Source organism: Phyllobates terribilis, unplaced genomic scaffold, assembly GCF_046119375.1.
Source record: "Phyllobates terribilis strain yellow unplaced genomic scaffold, ASM4611937v1 Scaffold_4__5_contigs__length_816908805, whole genome shotgun sequence".
Classification (NCBI taxonomy): domain Eukaryota; kingdom Metazoa; phylum Chordata; class Amphibia; order Anura; family Dendrobatidae; genus Phyllobates; species Phyllobates terribilis.
In genome coordinates this window covers 223,523,979-223,547,840 of record NW_027362764.1, presented here as the reverse complement: position 1 = coordinate 223,547,840, position 23,862 = coordinate 223,523,979, and the positions used below count along the sequence as shown (strand labels likewise).

The following is a 23,862-nucleotide window of genomic DNA, read 5'->3' as shown; positions in this document are numbered from 1 at the left end:
TACCGGGATTGGGGATGAGGGGTGCCACGCATACCGGGATTGGGGATAAGGGGTGCCACGCATACCGGGATTGGGGATGAGGGGTGCCACGCATACAAGGATTGGGGATGAGGGGTGCCACGCATGCCGGGATTGGGGATGAGGGGTGCCACGCATGCCGGGATTGGGGATGAGGGGTGCCACGCATGCCGGGATTGGGGATGAGGGGTGCCACGCATGCCGGAAGTGTGGATGAGGGGTGCCACGCATGCCGGGATTGGGGATGAGGGATGGAGTGCCATGCATACCGGGATGAGGGATGGGGTACCATGCATACCAGGATAAGGATGAGGGATACCATACACACCAGGATAAGGATGAGGGGTGCCACGCATACCGGGATTGGGGATGAGGGGTGCCACGCATACCGGGATTGGGGATGAGGGGTGCCACGCATACAAGGATTGGGGATGAGGGGTGCCACGCATGCCGGGATTGGGGATGAGGGGTGCCACGCATGCCGGGATTGGGGATGAGGGGTGCCACGCATGCCGGGATTGGGGATGAGGGGTGCCACGCATGCCGGGATTGGGGATGAGGGGTGCCACGCATGCCGGGATTGGGGATGAGGGGTGCCACGCATGCCGGGATTGGGGATGAGGGGTGCCACGCATGCCGGGATTGGGGATGAGGGGTGCCACGCATGCCGGGAGTGTGGATGAGGGGTGCCACGCATGCCGGGATTGGGGATGAGGGATGGAGTGCCATGCATACCGGGATGAGGGATGGGGTACCATGCATACCAGGATGAGGGATACCATACACACCAGGATAGTGATGAGGGGTGCCATACATACTAGGATAGGGATGAGGGGTGCCACGCATACCGGGGTGAGGGGTGCCACGCATACCGGGGTGAGGGGTGCCACGCATACTGGGATTGGGGGTGAGGAGTGCCATGCTTACCGGGATTGGGGCTGAGGGGTGCCACGCATACCAGGATTGGGGATGAGGGGTGCCATGCATACCGGGATTGGGAATGAGGGATGGGGTGCCATGCATACCAGGATGAGGGATACCATACACACCAGGATAGGGATGAGGGATGGGGTACCATGCATGCCAGGATGAGGGATACCATACACACCAGGATAAGGATGAGGGGTGCCACGCATACCGGGATTGGGGGTGAGGGGTGCCACGCATACTGGGATGAGGGGTGCCACGCATGCCGGGATTGGGGATGAGGGGTGCCACGCATGCCGGGAGTGTGGATGAGGGGTGCCACGCATGCCGGGATTGGGGATGAGGGATGGAGTGCCATGCATACCGGGATGAGGGATGGGGTACCATGCATACCAGGATGAGGGATACCATACACACCAGGATAGTGATGAGGGGTGCCATACATACTAGGATAGGGATGAGGGGTGCCACGCATACCGGGGTGAGGGGTGCCACGCATACCGGGGTGAGGGGTGCCACGCATACTGGGATTGGGGGTGAGGAGTGCCATGCTTACCGGGATTGGGGCTGAGGGGTGCCACGCATACCAGGATTGGGGATGAGGGGTGCCATGCATACCGGGATTGGGAATGAGGGATGGGGTGCCATGCATACCAGGATGAGGGATACCATACACACCAGGATAGGGATGAGGGATGGGGTACCATGCATGCCAGGATGAGGGATACCATACACACCAGGATAAGGATGAGGGGTGCCACGCATACCGGGATTGGGGGTGAGGGGTGCCACGCATACTGGGATGAGGGGTGCCACGCATACCGGTATTGGGAGTGAGGGATAGGGTGCCATGCATACCAGGATGAGGGATACCATACACACCAGCATAGGGATGAGGGGTGCCACGTATACCAGGATTGGGGGTGAGGGGTGCCACACATACCAGGATTGGGGGTGAGGGGTGTCACGCATACCAGGATTGGGGGTGAGGGGTGCCACGCATACCAGGATTGGGGGTGAGGGGTGCCACGCATACCAGGATTGGATGATGGGGGCAGCACAAATACAAGGAGGGGGGCAGCACATTCCAGCATGGGAGACTATATACCAATAAAAATGCTCGCCACCCGGGAGTAGAACGGGTTCAATAGCTAGTTATATTTACGGCACACAGAAGGGGGTTAGCTATTTTTATTTAGGCGGCATTATAATGACACTTTTTTTATTTTTAAGGGCACTGTGTAAGGATGTGCTACAGAAGACTAGAGAAGAGGGACGGCAGCAGAGACGAGCTATAGCATCGGGACCAGATGAAGAAAAAAAGGATGAGAAGAACTTAAATCAGAGGAGATGTCACCTATAAGGTACCTGGATCTAAGGAGGCATTTACACTGGTCAATCGCGGCGCTTAAATGACCACTGACCAGTCTTATTAAGCCAATCCGCAGTCATTTATTACCCTGTTTAGACCAGCCAACTGCACCTTCATGTGCAGAAAGCCATCCTTAATATGATCGCTCTGTGCTCATAGAATAAAAATGTTCTCGGCAGCACATCTTTACACAGGATGATCTGCTGCCGAGATCAATGATATTTAAGTAAGCGGAAAATGTCATCACATGTGACCTGTCTAAGCTATTAATATGGTCATACAGGTTATAGACTGCTGAGGAGAGTGATCCCTGTATGCCTCATATCAAATGCCTTGTTGTGGATAAATCATCTTTTATCCGTTAACCTCTTCCACTTAACAGTAGGGGGCGTCACAACTTAGAGTGCCTAGGGCATCATGTACACCAAATACGGCCCTGGGTATTCTGGTTAAAAGTTAGCTGAGCAGCAGTACTCAATGTCAAGCAGCAGCTGCAAAAGCAAACAAGATTTCAGGATGTATAAAAAGAGAGATAAAATCCAGCGATCACTACGTATTGTTACCCCTATATAAATTACTGGTGAGGCCACATCTAGCATATCTGATCCAGTATTGGGATTTACATTTTAAAAAGGATATTCAGAAGTTAGAGTCAGTTCAAAGGGATGGAGGGCCTCTCATATGATGAGAGGTTGGAAAAGTTGGGCTTGTCTAGCTTTGAGAAAAGACATCTCATGTACATTAGTAAATATATGTGTACAAAGTACTGGCGCATGACTTATTCCTTCCAAAAACCATACTAACGAACAGGCGGCACTCATTACAGGTGGAAGAAAGGTGATTCTGGCAGCTAAATAGGAAAGGGTTCTTTACAGTTACAGCAGTCAGACTGTGGAATACCCTACCACAAGAGGTAGTAATGGCAGACACTATAACAGCTTTTAAAAAAGGGCTGGATGATTTCCTCAATACACATAACATTGTGTGTTATAGTTTAATTAGTAACAAAATGTACAATTGGTGGAGGAAGATTGAACCTAGGTCTTTTTTCAACCTATGCAACTAGGTGACTACGTAAGGATGTCAGTGCCGGGTATTCTGTGACATTAGGTCACGCAAGTTCTGCAGCCAGGGCCGGCTCCAGGTTTTCATGGGCCCTGGGTGAAAGTCTCAGTGGGCCCCTTTAACACACACCACAATTTATGATACACAGATATGGCGGAGAAATATAGGTATACAACACAGGCCCAGGCTATCCCCTCATCCTTCACATATGCAGACATTCACGCACACACACAGTGAGCAGACATACAAACATACATACACAGTAAGCAGACATGCACACACACAGTACACAGACATGCACGCACACATGCACAGTATGCAGGCATGCACACACATACGGTACGCAAACATGCACACACATAAACACATGCACATGATACACAGATATGCACACATACAATATGCAGACACGCACATACACAAATATATACACAGATATGTACACATACAGACATACGTACATATTTGAACACAAATTCTTAAAAACACATATATAAATAGACATAAATATATACTGTATATACACAGTCATACACACTGACATACACAGACATTCACATCATACATGCACACACACACATATAAGAAATATTTTTAATATGGGGATTGGGGAAGCCTCACTCACCTGTCACCTGTCCAGCAGCTCCTCAAGTATGCGGCAGTGCAGGGCTGCCGGCGTGTCACAAACATGGGGCACTGCACCATCAGAGGGGTCCACTCGCTGTTGGGGCCTGGGATGCTCCTCCTCATCTGTGCAGGGCCGCCGGCATGTCACAGACATGGCCCTACACCATCAGAGGGGCCCACTCTCTGTCGGGGCTTTGACTGTTCCCCCTCATCTGTGCAGGGCCCCGGCATGTCACAGACATGGCCCTGCACCATCAGATAGGCCCACTCGCCATCGAGGCCAGGGAAGGGGTGACACACACGCATAATTAAAGGTGTCACCACTGCCATGTCATTACCACCAGATACAGACAAAGAGCGCACAGCGCGCGGCCATGTCTGGGAAAGTGCCGGCAATCAAGCAGCGCTGGCGGTCCTGAACAGGTGGCGGGAAGGCGGCCCGGGCATCAACAGCGAGTGGGCACCTCTGATGGTTCAGGGCCTCGTACGCCGGGTACTGACGCTGGCCCTGTCGGCAGCCAACCAGCGACTGCTATTGGGCTGCTGCTCTAGTACTACTTCTGTTACTTCCACTGATTGGCTGCAGGGCTCTTGTGCTGTAACTATCAGAATTGATCCTGACATTGATAAAATGGTGGTGATATGGGAAGGAAGGCATGTGTTAATTTTGCTTTAGGAGAGAGATAGCTTTCAAAAGCCTTAGACAGATATTTGTAACGAGGGAACCAGTCTTGGATTCATATCAAATGTGGTTTGGGCAACATGAACCATCTAATCAGTTTCTTAAATGGAACCTGTTAAAGGGACTCTTGTCAGCACAAAATGACAAAATATTCTAGTACCAAACGTTTAACCCCTTAATGACAGCCAATACGACTTAAAACTGACCTGCGATATAAGAGACTAGCATTCTCTGACAGGTGACTATCCAGCAGCTATCAGCCATACACTATAGCTGACAACTTCTTGCATCAGCCACGATTAGTGTTGGCACCGGACATGGCCGTTTAACCATTTAAATATTGCTGGCAATAGTGACTACAGGATCTAGATGGTTAAGAGAGTGTGGGGGCTCCATCTTTAACCCCATCGGCACCCATAGATTTTGATCGTGTGATCCTGATGTTTGCCATGGCAATTCATAGCCAAATCATGGCCTTAAAGTCTTCCAGCTATAGTAGCCTGTTGTCACGGGTGTGTCAGAGGTGACAGACAGTTACCCTGCAGTGGTTTGCAGGAGATCTCCATGTTTGGCAATGCAGAGAGCTGCCTATATAGGAGGCTGTGTTTAGGACCCAGCAACTACCTCCCTTTAGCCTGGGTGTATATATACTTGGTGTGTCTAGGATGGCGTCACCGGTTATACTCATTTCTACTTGGAACTTGGCTGAAGCAGCACCACATCCTCTCTGGAGTCCTGAGACCGTGTACACTGTTGGAGTTCTTCTAAAAGCTAAGCTGATATTCCCCTGTGTTGTCTTCCCCTTTTGTCTTTAGAGTGCTAGCGGAGGTTGACTAGTGCTCATCTCCTTCCACCCCCAGTTGTAGCCTTATGCCAAGGATAGTAGGGTGAGGTACATGATCGGCGACAGCTGCGGAGGGTGAATAGGGACAGTAGGGGAAGACAGGGTGACGCTAGTCCAGTTTAGGTGGTCATCACTTCCCCCTTTCCCTAGTGTCTGGGCTCCCTTTCCCCCCCTGTGTTGCACTCACACCTGTTCAGAAGTTAGAAACATTTAGGTGGTAAAAATACATTTTTTCATTCCTGTCATATCATTAATTTCTCATCTGCACCTGAAAGGTTAATAAACTACCTGAAAGCCATTTTGAATATGTTGAGGGGTGCTGTTTTTAAAATGGTATCACTTTTGGATGGTTTACAATATATAGGACCCCCAAAGGCATTTCAAAACTGAATAGGTCCCTAAAAAAATAAGTTTCGTAAATTTCCTTAAAAAAAATAAAAATTACTGCTACATTTTAAAACGTGCTAAAATGTTAACAAATAAAACAGCATTTCACAAATGGTGCTGATGTAAAGCAGACAAGAGGGAAATGTTATTTATTAATGTTTTTGTGTGATATGACTACCTGGATTAAAGGTATAATCATTCAAAGTTTGAAAATTGCTATTTTTTTACATTTTTGTCACATTTCTGAAATTTTTAAAAATAAACATAAAACATATCAATCTAAATTTACCACTATCAGAAAGTATAACATATCACGAAAAAAAACTGTCTCAAAATCAATGGGATATGTTGAAGCATTACAGAGTTATTACTATATAAAGTGACATGTCAGATTTCAAAAAGTTGGCCTGGTCATTAACCCCTTTCTGACATTCTATGTAATAATACGTCCCTGTACCCTGGGCCTTAGGTACCAGGTATGTATTATTAAGACATGGCGATTTCGCCTGCACACAGGCTGTGCGGGTGCAATCGCCGCTGGGTGTTAGATGATTCTGACAGCTGACACTAAGTGCCAGGAGCTGTGCCCGCTCCCGGCACTTTAACCCCCTAAATGCTGCTATCTGTGCAATCGCAGCATTTAGGGAGCAAGCAGATGGACAGAATACCCTCTGCTTTTGGATCGGAGACCCCACGCCGTCAGCGCGGGGTCCTGGTCGTTGCCATGCTGATCCGATGTCATCATGACGACATCCGGGTCACCAGGCACCAACAAGTTACTTTGATCATGTGCAGTTAATGATCAAAGTAACTTGTGTCTTCAGCACTGACAGGTTATAATATATAGCAGTGATCCTGCACTGCTATATATTATAACTACGATCAGACTGTAGAAAGTGAAAGTCCCGTAGTGGGACTAAGTAAAAAAGTAAAAAAAAAGTAAAAAAAAGAAATACAAATATTTTTTAAAAAATAAAAAACTATAAAATATCTATCTATCTATCAAAAATGAGAAAAAACAGACAGCACTCCAAAAATTAAAGTGAAAAAAACGTGGCTTTACTGATCCATTAGCAGCTGCTAAAGGATCAGTAAAGCCACGTTTTTTTTACTTTAATTTTTGATGTGCTGCCTGTTTATTCTAATTTTCTATTTGTGGAAGGTTTGGACATCACCTTAACAGGTTTTATTGCACCCGGCTTCTTTTGGCAGTGCTGCCAAATTTTCTTTAATTATCTGTCTATCTGTCTATCTATCTATCTATCTATCTATCTATCTATCTATCTGTCTATCTATCTATCTATCTATACAGTGGGTACTGAAAGTGTTCAGACCCCTTTCAATTTTTCACTCTTTGTTTCATTGCAGCCATTTGGTAAATTCTAAAAAGTTCATTTTTTTTCTCAAAAAAGTACACTCTGCACCCCATCTTGACTGAAAAAGTATTCAAGTATTCATAAGTATTCAGACCCTTTGCTCAGACACTCCTATTTAAGTCACACGCTGTCCCTTTCCTTGTGATCCTCCTTGAGATGGTTCTACTCCTTCATTGGAGTCCAGCTGTGTTTGATTAAAATGATAGGACTTGATTTGGAAAGGCACACACCTGTCTATATAAGACCTCACAGTTCACAGTGCATGTCAGACTAAATGAGAATCATCAGCTCAAAGGAACTGCCAAAGGACCTCAGATACAGAATTGAGGTTAGTCACAGATCTGGCAAAGGTTACAAAAGAATTTCTGCATTACTCAAGGTTCCTAAGAGCACAGTGGCCTCCATAATCCTTAAATGGAAGAAGTTTGGGACCACCAGAAGTCTTCCTAGACCTGGGCATCCAGCCAAACTGAGCAATTGTGGGAGAAGAGCCTTGGTGAGAGAGGTAAAGAAGAACCCCAAGATCACTGTAGCTGAGCTCCAGAGATGCAGTAGGGAGATGGGAGAAAGTCAACTATCACTGCAGCCCTCCACCAGTCGGGTCTTTATAGCAGAGTGGCCCGACGGAAGCCTCTCCTCAGTATAAGACATATGAAAGCTCGCATAGAGTCCCAGACTATGATAAATAAGATTCTCTGGTCTGATGAGATGAAGATAGAACTTTTTGGTGATAATTCTAAGCGGTATGTGTGGAGAAAACCAAGCACTGCTCATCACCTGCCCAATACAATCCCAACAGTGAAACATGGTAGTGGCAGCATCATGCTATGGGGGTGTTTTTCTTCTGCAGGGACAGGACGACTGGTTGCAATTGAAGGAAACATGAATGCGGCCAAGTACAGAGATATCCTGGATGTAAACCTCTTCCAGAGTGCTCTGGACCTCAGATTGGCCGAAGGTTCACCTTCCAACAAGACAATGACCCTAAACACACAGCTAAAATAACAAAGGAGTGGCTTCAGAACAACTCTGTGACCATTCTTGACTGGACCAGCCAGAGCTCTGACCTACACCCAATTGAGCATCTCTGGAGAGACCTGAAAATGGCTGTCCACCAATGTTCACCATTCAACCTGATGGAACTGGAGAGGATCTGCAAGGGAGAATGGAGGAGGATCCCCAAATCCAGGTGTGAAGAACTTGTTGCATCATTCCCAAGAAGACTCATGGCTGTACTAGCTCAAAAGGATGCTTCTACTCAATACTGAGCAAAGGGTCTGAATACTTATGACCATGTGATGTTTCAGTTTTTCTTTTTTAATACATTTGCAAAATTTTCTACATTTCTGTAGTCAAGATGGGGTGCAGAGTGTACTTTAATGAGAATAAAAATGAACTTTTTAGAATTTACCAAATGGTTGCAATGAAACAAAGAGTGAAAAATTTAAAGGGGTCTGAATACTTTCCATACCCATTGTATATACAGTATATACATATATATGTATACAGTATATGTACCCATAAATAAATATTATTATGGTAAAAAAAAAAAAAGTACACATATTTTATATCGCTGCGCCAGGAACAACCTTACCTATAAAACTGTTCCTTTAGTTAACCCCTTTAGTGAAAACGGTAAAAAATAAAAAACAAAGCAAAACACGGTGCTTTATCATTATACCACTGAACAAAAAGTGGAATAAAACGCGATAAAAAAGATGAATGTAAATAAAAAGGATACCGCTGAAAATGTAATCTTGTGCCGCAAAAAACAAGCTGCCATATAGCTCCATCAGCCAAAAAATAAAAAAGATATAGCTCTCAGAATAAAGCGATGCAAAAAAATATTTTATTAATAAAATTGTTTTTTTTGTGTAAAAGCGGCAAAACATAACAAAACGATATAAATATAGTATCGCTGTAAACATACTGACCCGAAGAATAAAGCTCCCTTATAAATTTTACTACACGCAGAACGGCATAAAAAAAAATTAAAAAAAACAATTCCTGAATTGCTGGTTTTTGTTTATTCTGCCTCCCAAAAATCGAAATAGAAAGCGATCAAAAAATGTCACGTGTCTAAAAATGGTACCAATAAAAACATCAACTTGTCCCGCAATAAACAAGCACTTACATGACTCTGTAGGCTGAAAGATTGAAAAATTATAGCTCTCAAAATATGGCGATGCAAAAACTAGTTTTTACACAAAAAGTGTTTTTTAGTGTGTGACAGCTGCCAAACATAAAAACCTGATATAAATCTGGTATTGCTGTAAATCGCACTGACCCGAAGAATAAAGTCGTCTAATCACTTACACCGCACGAGGAACAGCGTAAAAAATAAATAAAACCAATTCTTCACCGGCTGCTGATTTGTTCATTCTGCCTCCCAAAGATTGCAGTATGGCTCAGCTCACATCTATTCTGCGCTCTGTGCTGAGTGCTTACACCAGGGTTTCCATGTAAATCTCTGAAATACGTGATTCAGACGGAACCCCCGGTGGAAGATTTCCTGTAATGAGGCAGACGGAGGCACTGTGGACACCATCTGGCCTGTGATCCCGCGGTGTCCGTCTTTTTATTAGGTGTGCATAAAAGTGCAGTCGGCCACAGTTTTGTGAACCTCTGAAAAAAAGGAAACCGCTAAACAAAGGCCAGACGGAGTCCAGAGTAACTCTGCTGACTCATTATAGTGAATGGATCCCTCGGGATAAGGTTAAGGTTGTGTTAGGGTTGTGTTAGAGTTAGGGTTGTGTTAAGGTTAGGGTTAGTGTTGTGTTAGGGTTAGGGTGAGGGTTATTGTTAGGATTAGGTTTGTGTTGGAGTTAGAGTTGTGTTAGGGTTAAGATTAGGGTTATGGTTAGGGTTGTGTTAGGGTTAGGGTTGTGTTAGGGTTAGGGTTGAAAAAAAAATGATGACAATATGACGTCTAGTGTTGAGTGCAAGTACTTGCTACTTGAATTTGCATCGGGTGCTCGAGTATGCACCAAGTATTGCAGGTGCTCGAGTGATGGGACCGAGACTCGAGCATGTCACTCGAGCACCCGTGATACTTGGTGCATACCCGAGTACCCGATGCAAACTCAAGTAGCGAGCACTTGCACTCAAGACTATTGACAACATATTCAATATGATGACCTAATGTTATCAAATTCTGTGTTGTACCTCTGGGTTCAAAATGCTCATTATAACCCTTGATAAAATCCTTGAGGGGTGTATTTTACAAAATGGGATCACTTGTGGGGGGTTTCCACTGTTTAGGTACATCAGGGGCTCTCCAAAAGCGACATGGCATCCTCTCTCGATTTCAGCCAATTTTGCGTTCAAAAAATCACACAGTGCTCCTTCCCTTTTGAACCCTGCTGTGCGCCCAAACAGTGTTTTTTCCCCATATATGGGTTATCGGATGACTCAGGATAAATTGCACAACAATTTTTGGGGTCCATTTTCTCCTTTTACACTTGTGAAAAGAAAAGAAAAAATTTGTAGCTAAAAGATGAATTTTGTGGAAAAAGTTTGATTTAGTGATGAGCGAGGGGGCTCGCTTCTGCTCTTGCTTTAGCTCACTGCTCGAGATGCTCAGCGAATACTTCCGGGATGCTCAGGCGGGAGCTCGAGTCCCTGCCCCGCATGTTTGGCGCTGTTTTAACATCGAATAAACATGCGGGGATTGCCTGCCACTCACTGTAATATCACAGTCATATGCTCGTCACAGTCTTCCCTTCAGACAGGCAGAGTAGGGAGAGGTGCTGCTGAGCTAGGGAGAGAATTGAAGGTTTATTGGTGAGGTATTAGGTATTAGGTATATACATACAACCCCTGGCAAAAATTATGGAATCACCGGGCTCGGAGGATGTTCATTCAGTTGTTTAATGTTGTTGAAAAAAAGCAGATCACAGACATGGCACAAAACTAAAGTAATTTCAAATGGCAACTTTAGGGCTTTAAGAAACACTAAAAGAAATCAAGATTAAAAATGTGGTACTCAGTAAGGGTAATTTTTTCAGACCAAGCAGAGGGAAAAAATTATGGAATCACTCAATTCTGAGGAAAAAATTATGGAATCACCCTGTAAATTTTCATTTCCAAAACTAACAACTGCATCAAATTAGATATGCTCGTTAGTCTGCATCTAAAAAGGAGTGATCACACCTTGGAGAGCTGTAGCACCAAGTAGACTGACATGAATCATGACTCCAACACGAGAGATGTCAATTGAAGCAAAGGAGAGGATTATCAAACTCTTAAAAGAAGGTAAATCATCACGCAATGTTGCAAAAGATGTTGGTTGTTCACAGTCTGCTGTTTCTAAAATCTGGACCAAATACAAACAACATGGGAAGGTTGTTAAAGGCAAACATACTGGTAGACCAAGGAAGACATCAAAGCTTCAAGACCGGAAACTTAAAGCAATATGTCTCCAAAACAGGAAATGCAAAACAAAACAAATGAGGAATGAATGGGAGGAAACTGGAGTCAATGTCTGTGACCGAACTGTAAGAAACCGCCTAAAGGAAATGGGATTTACATACAGAAAAGCTAAACATAAGCCATCATTAACACCTAAACAGAAAAAAACAAGGTTACAATGGGCTAAGGAAAAGCAATCGTGGACTGTGGATGACTGGATGAAAGTCATATTCAGTGATGAAGAGCGAATCTGCATTGGGCAAGGTGATGATGCTGGAACTTTTGTTTGGTGCCGTTCTAATGAGATTTTTAAAGATGACTGCATGAAGAGAACATGCAAATTTCCACAGTCATTGATGATATGGAGCTGCATGTCAGGTAAAGGCACTGAGGAGATGGCTGTCATTACATCTTCAATAAATGCCCAAGTTTACATTGATATTTTGGACAGTTTTCTTATCCCATCAATTGAATATGGGGATGATGATATCATTTTTCAAGATGATAATGCATCCTGCCATAGAGCAAAAACTGTGAAAACATTCCTTAAAAGAAGGCACATAAGGTCAATGTCATGGTCTGCAAATAGTCCGGATCTCAATCCAATTGAAAATCTTTGGTGGAAGTTGAAGAAAATGTTCCATGACAAGGCTCCAACCTGCAAAGCTGATCTGGCAACAGCAATTAGAGAAAGTTGGAGCCAGATTGATGAAGAGTACTGTTTGTCACTCATTAAGTCCATGCCTCAGAGACTGCAAGCTGTTATTAAAGCCAGAGGTGGTGCAACAAAATACCAGTGACGTATTGGAGTGTTCTTTTGTGTGTTTGTTTTTCTTGTGTCCATAATTTTTTCCTCAGAATTGAGTGATTCCATAATTTTTTGCCTCTGCTTCGTCTGAAAAAAATTACCCTTACTGAGTACCACATTTTTAATCTTGATTTTTTTTAGTGTTTCTTAAAGCCCTAAAGTTGCCATTTGAAATGACTAGTTTTGTACCATGTCTGTGATCTGCTTTTTTTCAACAATATTAAACAACTGAATGAACATCCTCCGAGCCCGGTGATTCCATTATTTTTGCCAGGGGTTGTATACATCTGCGGTAATAATCATCACATTTTTTGGAGCGTGCCAAATATTACACTCCAGTTAAAGTCTGCCAGTTGTGTGTTGTTCAACCTATTCTTACTTGGTTGCTGACCAATACCACATCTATAAGGCCACTGTCTAAAATCATGGTCATCAAATGTGATCCGATATTACTGCGGTAATAATCGTCACATTTTTTGGAGTGTGACAAATATTACACTCCAATTAAAGTCTGCCAGTGGTGTGTTGTTTAACCTATTCACACTTGGTCACTGAACAATACTACATCTATAAGGCCACTGCCTAAAACCGTGGTCATCAGACGTGATTGATCCGATATTACTGCGGTAATAATCGTCACATTTTTTGAAGCGTGCTTAGTATTACACTCCAGTTAAAGTCTGCCACTTGGGTGTTGTTCAACCTATTCACACTTGGTTGATGACCAATACCACATCTATAAGGCCACTGCTTAAAACCATGGTCATCAAACTTGTTCTGATATTACAGCAGTAATAATCATCACATTTTTTTGAGTGTGCCAAATATTACACTCCAATTAAAGTCTGCTAGTTGTGTGTTGTTCAACCTATTCACACTTGTTCACTGACCAATACCACACCTATAAGGCCACTGCCCAAAACTGTGGTAACCAGACGTGATCCGATATTATTGCGGTAATAATCGTCACATTTTTTGAAGCATGGCTAATATTCCACTCCATTTAAAATGGGTAGGCGCGTGACAAAGGATGGGAAGGTGAACGTGATGCTGATGGTGCATGCAGAGGCTGAGGCCATGGGCAAGATAAACTGTGTCTGCTGAGGGAGCACAACAAACACCCATATCATGTCGAACTACCTTCCTGTCCCAATTTCTAGGGGGCCATGAACTCTCCACTCTTGAAGCCAGAGCAGTGTGAAAATTTGTTGGTTGGATAGCAGATAATGCTTCCGGTCAGTTTGCCACCACCATCACCTTGTCTTCCACATGGTCCAGTTTCAGTTGCCATGAGTCTGGACCACATATTCCTCACCCTGATCCTCCTTCTTCCCACCATTCCGAGTGCCCAGAGACAAGTGGTTCAACACTTGGACACTCCGAAGAGCTGTTCACTTTTCCATTTATATTTTGTATGTTTTAATGTGAGTTCATGAAAGTGGCGTAATACTCTGACAACACTGTTCACACCAGTGACCTGGGAGTCAGAACTGCTTCCAGGGGTCTTCCCCATGCTGTTCCCATATCATTTTAGCACTGTTCTCATCGATTAGGCCAATTTTTAGGCCCCTCCAGACCTCCTTGGGGGGCCGCCGGAAAAATGCTTTAGTTTCCCATTGGGCTCAATGCTTGTGTCGAGCACCCGAGCATTAAGATTTGCTCGATCCGAGCAACGAGCACCCGAGGATTTTAGTGCTCGCTCATCACTAGTTTGATTTTTTTCTATTTTCACGGCCCTATGTTATAAACTTCTGTGATGCACCTGGGGGTTCAAGGTGCTCATCACACATCTAGATAAGTTCTTTGAGGGATCTGGTTTCCAAAATGAGGTCACTTGTGGGGGGGATTCCACTGTTTAGGCACATCATGGGCTCCCCAAAAGCAACATGGCATTCGCTAATTATTCAAGCTAATTTTACATTCAAAAAGTCAAATGGCTCTCCTTCCCTTCTGAGCCCTGTCGTATGCCCAAACACTGTTTTTTCCCCACATATGGGGTATTGGTTTACTCAGAAGAAATTGCAAATCAAATGGTATGGTGCAATTTCTCCCGTTACCCTTATGAAAATGCAAAATTGGGGGCTGAAAACATTTTTGTGGGAAAAATGTGAAATTTTTATTTTTACGGCTAAATGTTATCAACTTCTGTGAAGTACCTGGGGGTTTAAGGTGCTTACCACACATCTAAATTTGTTCCCTGCGGGGTCTAGTTTCCAAAATGGGGTCACTTGTGGGGGACTGCCACTGTTTAGGCACATCAGGGACATGGCGTCCACTAATTATTCATGCAAATTTTACATTCAAAAAGTCAAATGGAGCTCCTGTCGTGTGCCCAAACCGTGGTTTTCCCCCACATATGGGGTATCGGCGTGCTCAGGAGAAATTGCACAACAAATTTTGGGGTCCAGTTTTTCCTGTTACCCTTGCGAAAATAAAAAAATGTGGGTCTAAAGTAAAATTTTGTGAAAAAAGTTAAATGTTCATTGTTGTCTTCCCCATTCCAAAAATTCATGTGAAGGGTTCATGTCACCTGAAGGGTTAATATAGTGCTTGAATGTGTTTTTGAGCACCTTAAGGGGTGCAGTTTTTAGAATGGTGTCACTTTTGGGTACTTTCTGTCATAAAGGCCCCTCAAAGTCACTTCAAATGTGATGTGGTCCCTAAAAGAAATGGTTTTGTAAATTTTGTTGGAAAAATGAGAAATCGCTGGTCAAATTTTAACTCTTATAAATTCCTAACAAAAAAAATATTGGCTCCAATATTGTGTTTATGTAAAGTAGACATGTGGGAAATGTTATTTATTAACTATTTTGCGTGACATATCTCTCTGAGTTAAGGGCATGAAAATTCAAAGTTTGAAAATTGCAAACATTTTCAACATTTTTGCCAAATTTCCAATTTTTTCACAAATAAACACAAGTCATATCAAATAAATTTTACCACTATCATGAAGTGCAATATGTCACGAAAAAACAGTCTCAGTATCAGTGAGATCTGGAAGTTCCAGAGTTATTGGCCTGGTCATTAACGTGCAAACCACCTTCGGGGATAAAGGGGTTATGTACACCTTCACACCTTCTGGTTTACCATCTACAAGTGCTTCTCACTAAATTAGAATATCATCAAAAAGTTAATTTATTTCAGTTCTTCAATACAAAAAGTGAAACTCATATATTATATAGAGTCATTACAAACAGAGTGATCTATTTCAAGTGTTTATTTTTGTTAATGTTGATGATTATGACAACGAAAACACAACTTATGACAATGAAAACACAAAAGTCATTATCTTAGTAAATTAGAATAATGAACAAAAAACACATGCAAAGGCTTCCTAAGTGTTTAAAAAGGTTCATTAGCCTGTTTCAGTAGGCTCTACAATCATGGGGAAGACTGCTGACTTGACAGATGTCCAGAAGGCAGTCATTGACACACTCCACAAGGAGGGTAAGCCACAAAAGGTCATTGCTAAAGAAGTTGGCTGTTCACAGAGTGCAGTATCCAAACATATTAATGGAAAGTTGAGTGGAAGGAAAAAGTGTGGTAGGAAAAGGTGCACAAGCAACCGGGATAACCGCAGCCTAGAAAGGATTGTTAAAAAAAAGGCCATTCAAAAATGTGGGGGCGATTCACAAGGAGTGGACTGCTGTGGGAGACATTGCTTCAAGAGCCACCACACACAGACGTATCCAGGACATGGGCTACAAGTGCTGCATTGCTTGTGTCAAGCCATTCATCACCAATAGACAACACCAGAAACGTCTAACCTGGGCCAAGGAGAAAAATACCTGGACTGTTGCTCAGTGGTCCAAGGTGTTATTTTCAGATGAAAGTAAATTTTGCGTTTCATTTGGAAATCAAGGTCCCAGAGTCTGGAGGAAGAGTGGAGAGGCACACAATCCAAGCTGCTTGAGGTCTAGTGTGAAGTTTCCACAATCAGTGATGGTTTAGGGAGCTGTAGGACAGCGCTAGTCATCATACTGGGGGACACTTGCCTCACCGGGTCAATTAAAGCACACATGCAATGTATTTCCGGTATTTCACAATTCAGCAGTTTATTATACTTCATAACTGCTTATCACACAGTCCAACTCAGTGGCTCGCCGACATTTTACACATATAATGTCCATGAGCCTTTCCAGTGGCAGCTATGCCCACTTGGCTCCAGTTACAGCCTTCAGCAAAGTAACTATAACAATGTCCATATAACACATCGCTTTTACCTTTTGCCGGGTCTTAACGGTTTAGTTCGGCCACAGTCGTGGCTTTAAGGCTTTCCTAGATGGGGGTCTCCAGACTACTGGTATGTTTTCTCACCTAACATCCAGCCTTTGCCTTCCAGGACTCTTGCCTTCCAAGCCTCTTGCCCTCCAAGGCCACTGGCATCGCTTACACCTAAGGATCCAGCCTCGACCTTTCAGGCTTCACCAGGCTTCACCAGGCCTCACTAGGCCTCACTAGGCCTCACTAGGCCTCACTAGGCCAACCGTGTCCCACACACTGGAACAGGCCTCACGCCTTACACACCCTGTCTCAAAAGCACCAGGGTTTATATATCTTCCAGTGCACGCAGGACCTGTGCTGATGTCACAGTCATGTGATCAGACTTTCTGTGTGCACAGGACCTGTGCTTTGTCACAGTCATGTGACCAGTCACCTGAGGGGGAGGTACATGGTCGGCCAAAACACACCCTGGACCATTACAGTAATGCCTCAGGCCGCTGCATTACATATCCCCCCCTCTGTTCAAACTTGTGGGGTTGAAGACATAATATACACAATCACCTTATAACCCACAGTTCACACAGAGACCATGTACTTGTCAATTGCGCTTTTCACCCCCTGGAATATTAGTCAATGACTTTAGCCAATTCCTTAGGGACCTACCATCTGTCATTGTCACTGACTTTGTCAAGTCACATTTCCGGGTCGTAACCTTGTCAGACCTCCCCCGCTCCCAGCGGTCAGTCGTAACCTTGTCAGACCTCCCCCGCTCCCAGAGGTCAGTCGTAACCTGGTAAGACCTCCCCCACTCCCAGCGGTCAATACAGCAGTGCGGCTCTCATGCCCTTGTATCTAAGGTCCGGTTCGACTCCGTACTGTCCTGTCCTCTATTGGGTCGTTTGTATGGGCCACTCAAACCTGAGTTACTGGAGGTCTCACAACCTCTAAACCCACGCCCACTACTCTCAGGACATCTTGAAAGGTCCCTAACTTCAGCTGTAGCTGTTCTGTTATTTAGGGGGCCCTTTCTCTGTCTGGTCACACAATTTCTAGACGGCTGCCATCTTCTGCTGCTCAGATGATGCTGTCTATCCACTCGCAGTCTAGCGAGATTCAACTGTTCTACCTCTCGCAGGTAGGTCACTCGGTACTCCATCAGAATGTGACTCGCCCCCTGGGCCATGGGGTACCCGGAACCGGGCTTCTGTACGATGCTGAGGGTAGTAGTGGCAACCCGATGCTGTGGCTCAGGGTGGTCAGACCAAATTGTGGCAGTCTATTTATTATGTTTTATGAATGTCCGACTATGCCACCTGAGGATTGCGGTCAGAGATAACCGCCGCTGCGAGGCAGACCACTGAGGCTGGTGTTGGTGCACAGCACAGGGATGGGATAACTCCCCACGGGAAGAGTGTAGCCTCAGGGCAGTGTATCGGGATGCTGGGGGTGATGGTGGATGCGCAGCAGAAATCACACAGAGTCCAATGATGCAGTCCAAGGTCTTTCACTCACAGTTGTTATCCAAGTCACTTCCGTCGGCAAGGACTGCCCGAGCCGTGCTGCGTCCACCAGGTGAGGAGTATGGCAATTTAGGAGAATGGCACAGGACCCCCTTCTGTCCTTTCTCTGGCCTCTCGTGCCCCACCAGTGACCAAACTTCTGTCCAGCTACCGCGGACCATGTCAGGCAAGCGTTGGCCTCCGCTTCCCGCTATCCTATATGGCACCTTCCTAGCAGGTTTGGTGGGGGGTCGCACCAATAGATGATCACGACCTCCGGTTCTTGGCTGAGGGATGATTTACCTCCACCAACTTGGGAATCCAGTACCCTTCCACAGCCTGACCCTTCACCCAATATAACGCGGGTTTGCAACGGTTGCTGTCCGTTTTGCTCTCTTAGGGTCCCTTCTGCCTTGTTGTCTCTGGAGCCTTTCTACTCCTCTGTCTCTTCTCCTTCCTTCCGTCTCCTTCTTCTCTTCTCCTCTCTGGCTCCGGCTTTCTCTCTAGGCCTGCCTCATGGAGCTGAGCTCAGGCTGAGCCGCGGCTCCCTGTCAGCTCTCTCTCCCTTCTTCTTCCACCCTGACTTCACACTGACTAAAGATGGCTCCCACCTTTTATCTGCTTCTCTGTGTCGGAGCTCAGGTGACCTGCACCCAATGAGCTCCTTCCTATGCTCCCAGAAACCGTCCCCTTCTGCTCCTACATCACTGGGTTCTCTCCCCCCTCCCCACTCCAGCCAGGGACATGGTCAGTTGTGCCTGCATAAATGGGCGCACCGTCGAGCTGTCAAGGGACATGGTCAGTTGTGCCTGCATAAATGGTAGCACCGTCGAGCTGTCCCCCAGAAATGGGGTGAGTGTGTGTATGCAGCTAACTGAGCCCTGGTCCACACTCCATCCTTACCTGGGAGTGGAATATCACACCTCTGGTTGAGGTGCAATACCCCTGTAGCAACCGAACCCTCGGGGCGCTACACATGCGCATATATTCCAGGCTTTCTTCCGTTCCTACAGCGGAGAATGACACCATGCCGTCTTCATCTGGTATCCAGTCCTGAGGATCACGTGGACTGCTTACTTTCACCACACCAAACTTCTTTATCATCATCTGCATGGCTCAGCCATTTCTCCCAATAAGCTTTCATCCAGAGCCTGAGGCAACCAGATGACCTCTTCGTGCAGACTTTGAGCTTTTTTCATAAGCTCCAGTTGTCTAACGGCTTGTTCCGTCTTCAACCGGAGAAACCGCTTCGTGCGAATACATCGCCAGTGCATGTCACTTAGGATCGCCACCCTCTTCACTGTGACTTCGGTTGTGGACAAGACCAGCAGCTGTTTAGCTTCTGAGGTCGAGTACACCTTATAGGCTCCCACGGCCTTCTTAAACTCTTCATGCACGGACTCACTGGTGCATTCTTCTCTCAAATCCTCGGGCACTTGTACCGAGAGGTTTCTGTCTCACCAGTGGTCTCCAAACGATCATCTAACTCAGGTTTCAGGGGCAACTGACTTTCAGCTTCTGCACCCTGTATGCTTCCCTTGAGCTGACTCACAGCTACATATGCACGAATTTTCGTCTTGACCACTTCCATTTCATATTTATCTTCTGTTAACACTCTCTTAGCTCTCCTCAGGTCCACCTTCTCATGGTATAAGGGAGGAAGTGCAACTTGTTTGCCTTTTTCCTTCTCCAAGGAGGCCTCGTTCACTGAGTGATACTTTGCCAGGCGACCTTTGAGCTCAAAAACTTCTTCCTCTAGCTAAGCTACTCGCCTCTCAGCAGTCCATCTCTGAAGCTCTTCCTGCTTCAACTGCTCCTTTAACAGTAGAGTTCTCTCAGACCTCTCTGTCTCCAATGCGCCCACTCAGCTCTCAACAGCCAGTCTCTCAAGCTTCTCTTGCTTCAAATGGGCTTGTAGCATCTCCTTGAGCTCCTTGATCTCGGCTCTTACTTCCACCGAATCACCTGAGCTCATATTATTCGAGGGGGTATCTGTTTCATACCTCCCATCTCCAGTGGCCAACTCCTGGCCCTGGTCTGTGGCTTCTCCGATACACTATATCTTTTTCCACGCAGCTTCCATCTTGCTGATTCTTTCCTTAAGGCATGTCTCTGCCCTCTGGAGATTATCACAGAACGTCTGCAGCTCCTTCACCTGAGCTTCCAGACCTAGAGTCTTTCTGCGGAGTTCACCATTTTCATCACGGGTGTCCTGCAGAGTGGTCTCAACCACTTGGCGCATGTGCTCTGCATCCGCCTTATCATCCTCTAGCTTTTCTTTAACCCTGAGGAGATCCTCATAGTCTCTCTTAATTTGTTGCTGTTCCCCACTGCGTTCACCATATTCCTTCTTGGATTCACACAGCTCCCGGTTGAACTGTTCGCGCAGTCATTCTAGGTTTTGTTCACGCCCAGAAACTTCATCCTGCAGCGCCTCCTTCTCATGCTTCAACTGCAAAACCTCCTCCATGGTTTTGCAGCGGTCCTCCCTAATTTCCTGGAACATTTCCTTCCATTGGTTAATTTCCTCGTTGCTTCCCTCCAGGTCTCGCTGTAAGTTCCTCACAACCTGGTATATTTTCTGCCGTTCAGACTCCAGGCTCTGCTGGTCTGAGGACACGTTCTCCAGGTTTTCCCATAGTTGCTGCACGTCACTCTGACACTGCTGCCTGATAGGCTCCAGCTCTTGGTCATGACTGGCCACCTCCTCTTTCAGGGCTGTCAGATCCTGATCCTTCTGTCTCAGTATTGTACCAGAGGTTGTTACTGGCAACGTCACCTCCTCTTCTGGCTTTAAAGGAGGATCCACACTTGAAACAAAGGCACACAGTACTACATTTTCCTTATTTTCACTTTCAGCAAAGACTACGGGAGCAACATTTTTGTGGCCCTTGCGCCGTCGACGACGAGAGGGGGACTCTCTCCCCTCGTCTAGCCCCTACTGACTGAACTCTCTTTCTACTTTCATAGTGTCACAGTCAGCTATGGGGTCGGTGTCACTCCCCATGGTTATGTGGACTAACAGGTCACCTCTCACTTTAACGTCAACCCCGTCTACTGGAGCTACCCCGTTATCAACGCTCAAATTGTCATTTTTAGGGGGTACCAACCCACAACCAGTAACAAATTTTGGTTTTCTAAAATCCACGCTCTTGTGAAAATCCGCCCCTTTTTAGACTCCACCCCCTTTTGGACACCCACACCTGTAGGGGGAATTTTACAAAAAAAATCAACAATAGTCTTAGGACTCAGTTCACAACATCTCTTACCACCTCCCCGGGCACTCTGGGACAATACTGGCGCCCCCGGAGAGTTCATAGAATGGTCCACTGCAGCCATTCTATACGGTGCCCACAGCTCCTGCCGTTCCTGCACCATGTCCTGTAGACATTTCTCAAATACCTGCTGCGGTTTTAACCGGCACTTTAATCGCTCAATAGCTTCATTTCCTTTTGCTGCTCCGTTCACAGCCATCGTGGTACACTATTCACACACACCGCTCTCCCCCGGAAAAAATTTTCGTGGCCCTGCTGAGTCACAGCAAACCAAGTTTGAGTGGGAGGACAATTTTTCGTAACCTCACCGAGTTACAGCAAACCAGGTTTGAGTGCGAGGGCAATTTTCGTAACCCCGCCGAGTTACAGCCAGATGCTTTAATTTTCGTGATCCCGCCGAGCTAAACCAGGTTTGAGTGCGAAGACAATTTTCGTAACTCCGCCGAGTTACAGCAAGATGCTTTAATCTTCGTGACCCCGCCGAGCCACAGCAAGATGCTTGTATCCACACTCGTCGTCCTGTGCCGTTGCCCCTAGCAACCGGGCTGCAGTTACCCCTAGCAACTGGGCTGCAGTTGCCCGCATTCTCCAACCACATGTAAGGCAGCGCTAGTCATCATACTGGGGGACACTCGCCTCACCGGGTCAATTAAAGCACACATGCAATGTCTTTCCGGTATTTCACAATTCAGCAGTTTATTATACTTCATAACTGCTTATCACACAGTCCAACTCAGTGGCTCGCCGACATTTTACACATATAATGTCCATGAGCCTTTCCAGTGGCAGCTATGCCCACTTGGCTCCAGTTACAGCCTTCAGCAAAGTAACTATAACAATGTCCATATAACGCAATGCTTTTACCTTTTGCCGGGTCTTAACGGTTTTGTTCGGCCACAGCTGTGGCTTTAAGGCTTTCCCAGATGGGGGTCTCCAGCCCTCGTTCCTTCAAAGACTACTGGTATGTTTTCTCACCTAACATCCAGCCTTTGCCTTCCAGGACTCTTGCCTTCCAAGCCTCTTGCTCTCCAAGGCCACTGGCATCGCTTACACCTAAGGATCCAGCCTCGACCTTTCAGGCTTCATCAGGCCTCACTAGGCCAACGGTGTCCCACACACGGGAACAGGCCTCACGCTTTACACACCCTGTCTCAAAAGCACCAGGGTTTATACAGTATATCTTCCAGTGCACGCAGGACCTGTGCTGATGTCCCAGTCATGTGATCAAACCTTCTGTGTGCACAGGACCTGTGCGATGTCACAATCATGTGACCAGTCACCTGAGGGGGAGGTACATGGTCGGCCAAAACACACCCTGGACCATTACAGTAATGCCGCAGGCCGCTGAATTACAGGAGCCATGTCATCTGCTGGTGTAGGTCCATTGTGTTTTATCAAGATCAAAGTCAGAGCAGCCATCTGCCAGGAAATTTTAGAGCACTTCATGCTTCCCTCTGCTGACAAGCTTTTTGGAGATGGAAATTTCATTCTCCAACAGGGCTTGGCAACTGTCCACACTGCCAAAAGTACTCATGCCTGGTTTAAAACAACAGTATCACTGTTGATTGGCCAGCAAACTCGCCTGACCTTAACCCGTTAGAGAATCTATGAGGTATTGTCAAGAGGAAGATGAGAGACACCAGACCCAACAATGCAGACGAGCGGAAGACTGCTATCAAAGCAACCTGGGCTTCCATAACATCTCAGCAGTGCCACAGGCTGATTGCCTCCATGCCACGCTGCATTGATGCAGTAATTGATGCAAAAGGAGCCCCGACCAAGTATTGAGTGCATTTACTGAACATACATTTCAGTAGGCCAACATTTCGGATTTTAAAAAAAATTTTCAAGCTGTTGTTAGAAAGTATTCTAATTTACTGAGATAATGACTTCTGTGTTTTCATTGGCTGCAAGCCATAATCATCAACATTAACACAAATTAACACTTGAAATCGATCACTCTGTTTGTAATGACTCTATATAATATATGAGTTTCATTTTTTGTATTGAATGTATTGAAGAACTGAAATAAATTAACTTTTTGATGATATTCTAATTTAGTGAGAAGCACTTTTCTCTACGCCTTTCTCTGGCTCTATGAAGCCAGAGCTGCCAAAGAAGATGGGGAGTGGAGATAAAGGGTAAACAAGCAGGTGGGGAGATGTATTTAAATGATTGGTCGAGCCATGAAGCACCGAGCAGCGGAACTTAGTTTGTACAGTCATTCTGTGCGGACAGAGTCCCTTTTAAGAAGCACTCCCATCAAAGTTTTTATCCTCTTAATATATTGTAGTCATCATATTAAATAGCACTGTGTACTTACAATTGCTCATTTTGCTCTTCTACAC

The 23,862-nt window shown here is 45.6% G+C and overlaps 1 protein-coding gene across 1 annotated transcript in view; it reads right to left on the bottom strand.

The window, feature by feature from the left end:
• The window catches only part of LOC141265263 (acyl-CoA dehydrogenase family member 11-like), a 476,536-nt gene that overhangs the window by 257,840 nt on the left and 194,834 nt on the right, over window positions 1-23,862 (bottom strand). The gene's annotated exons all lie outside the window — the stretch shown is intronic.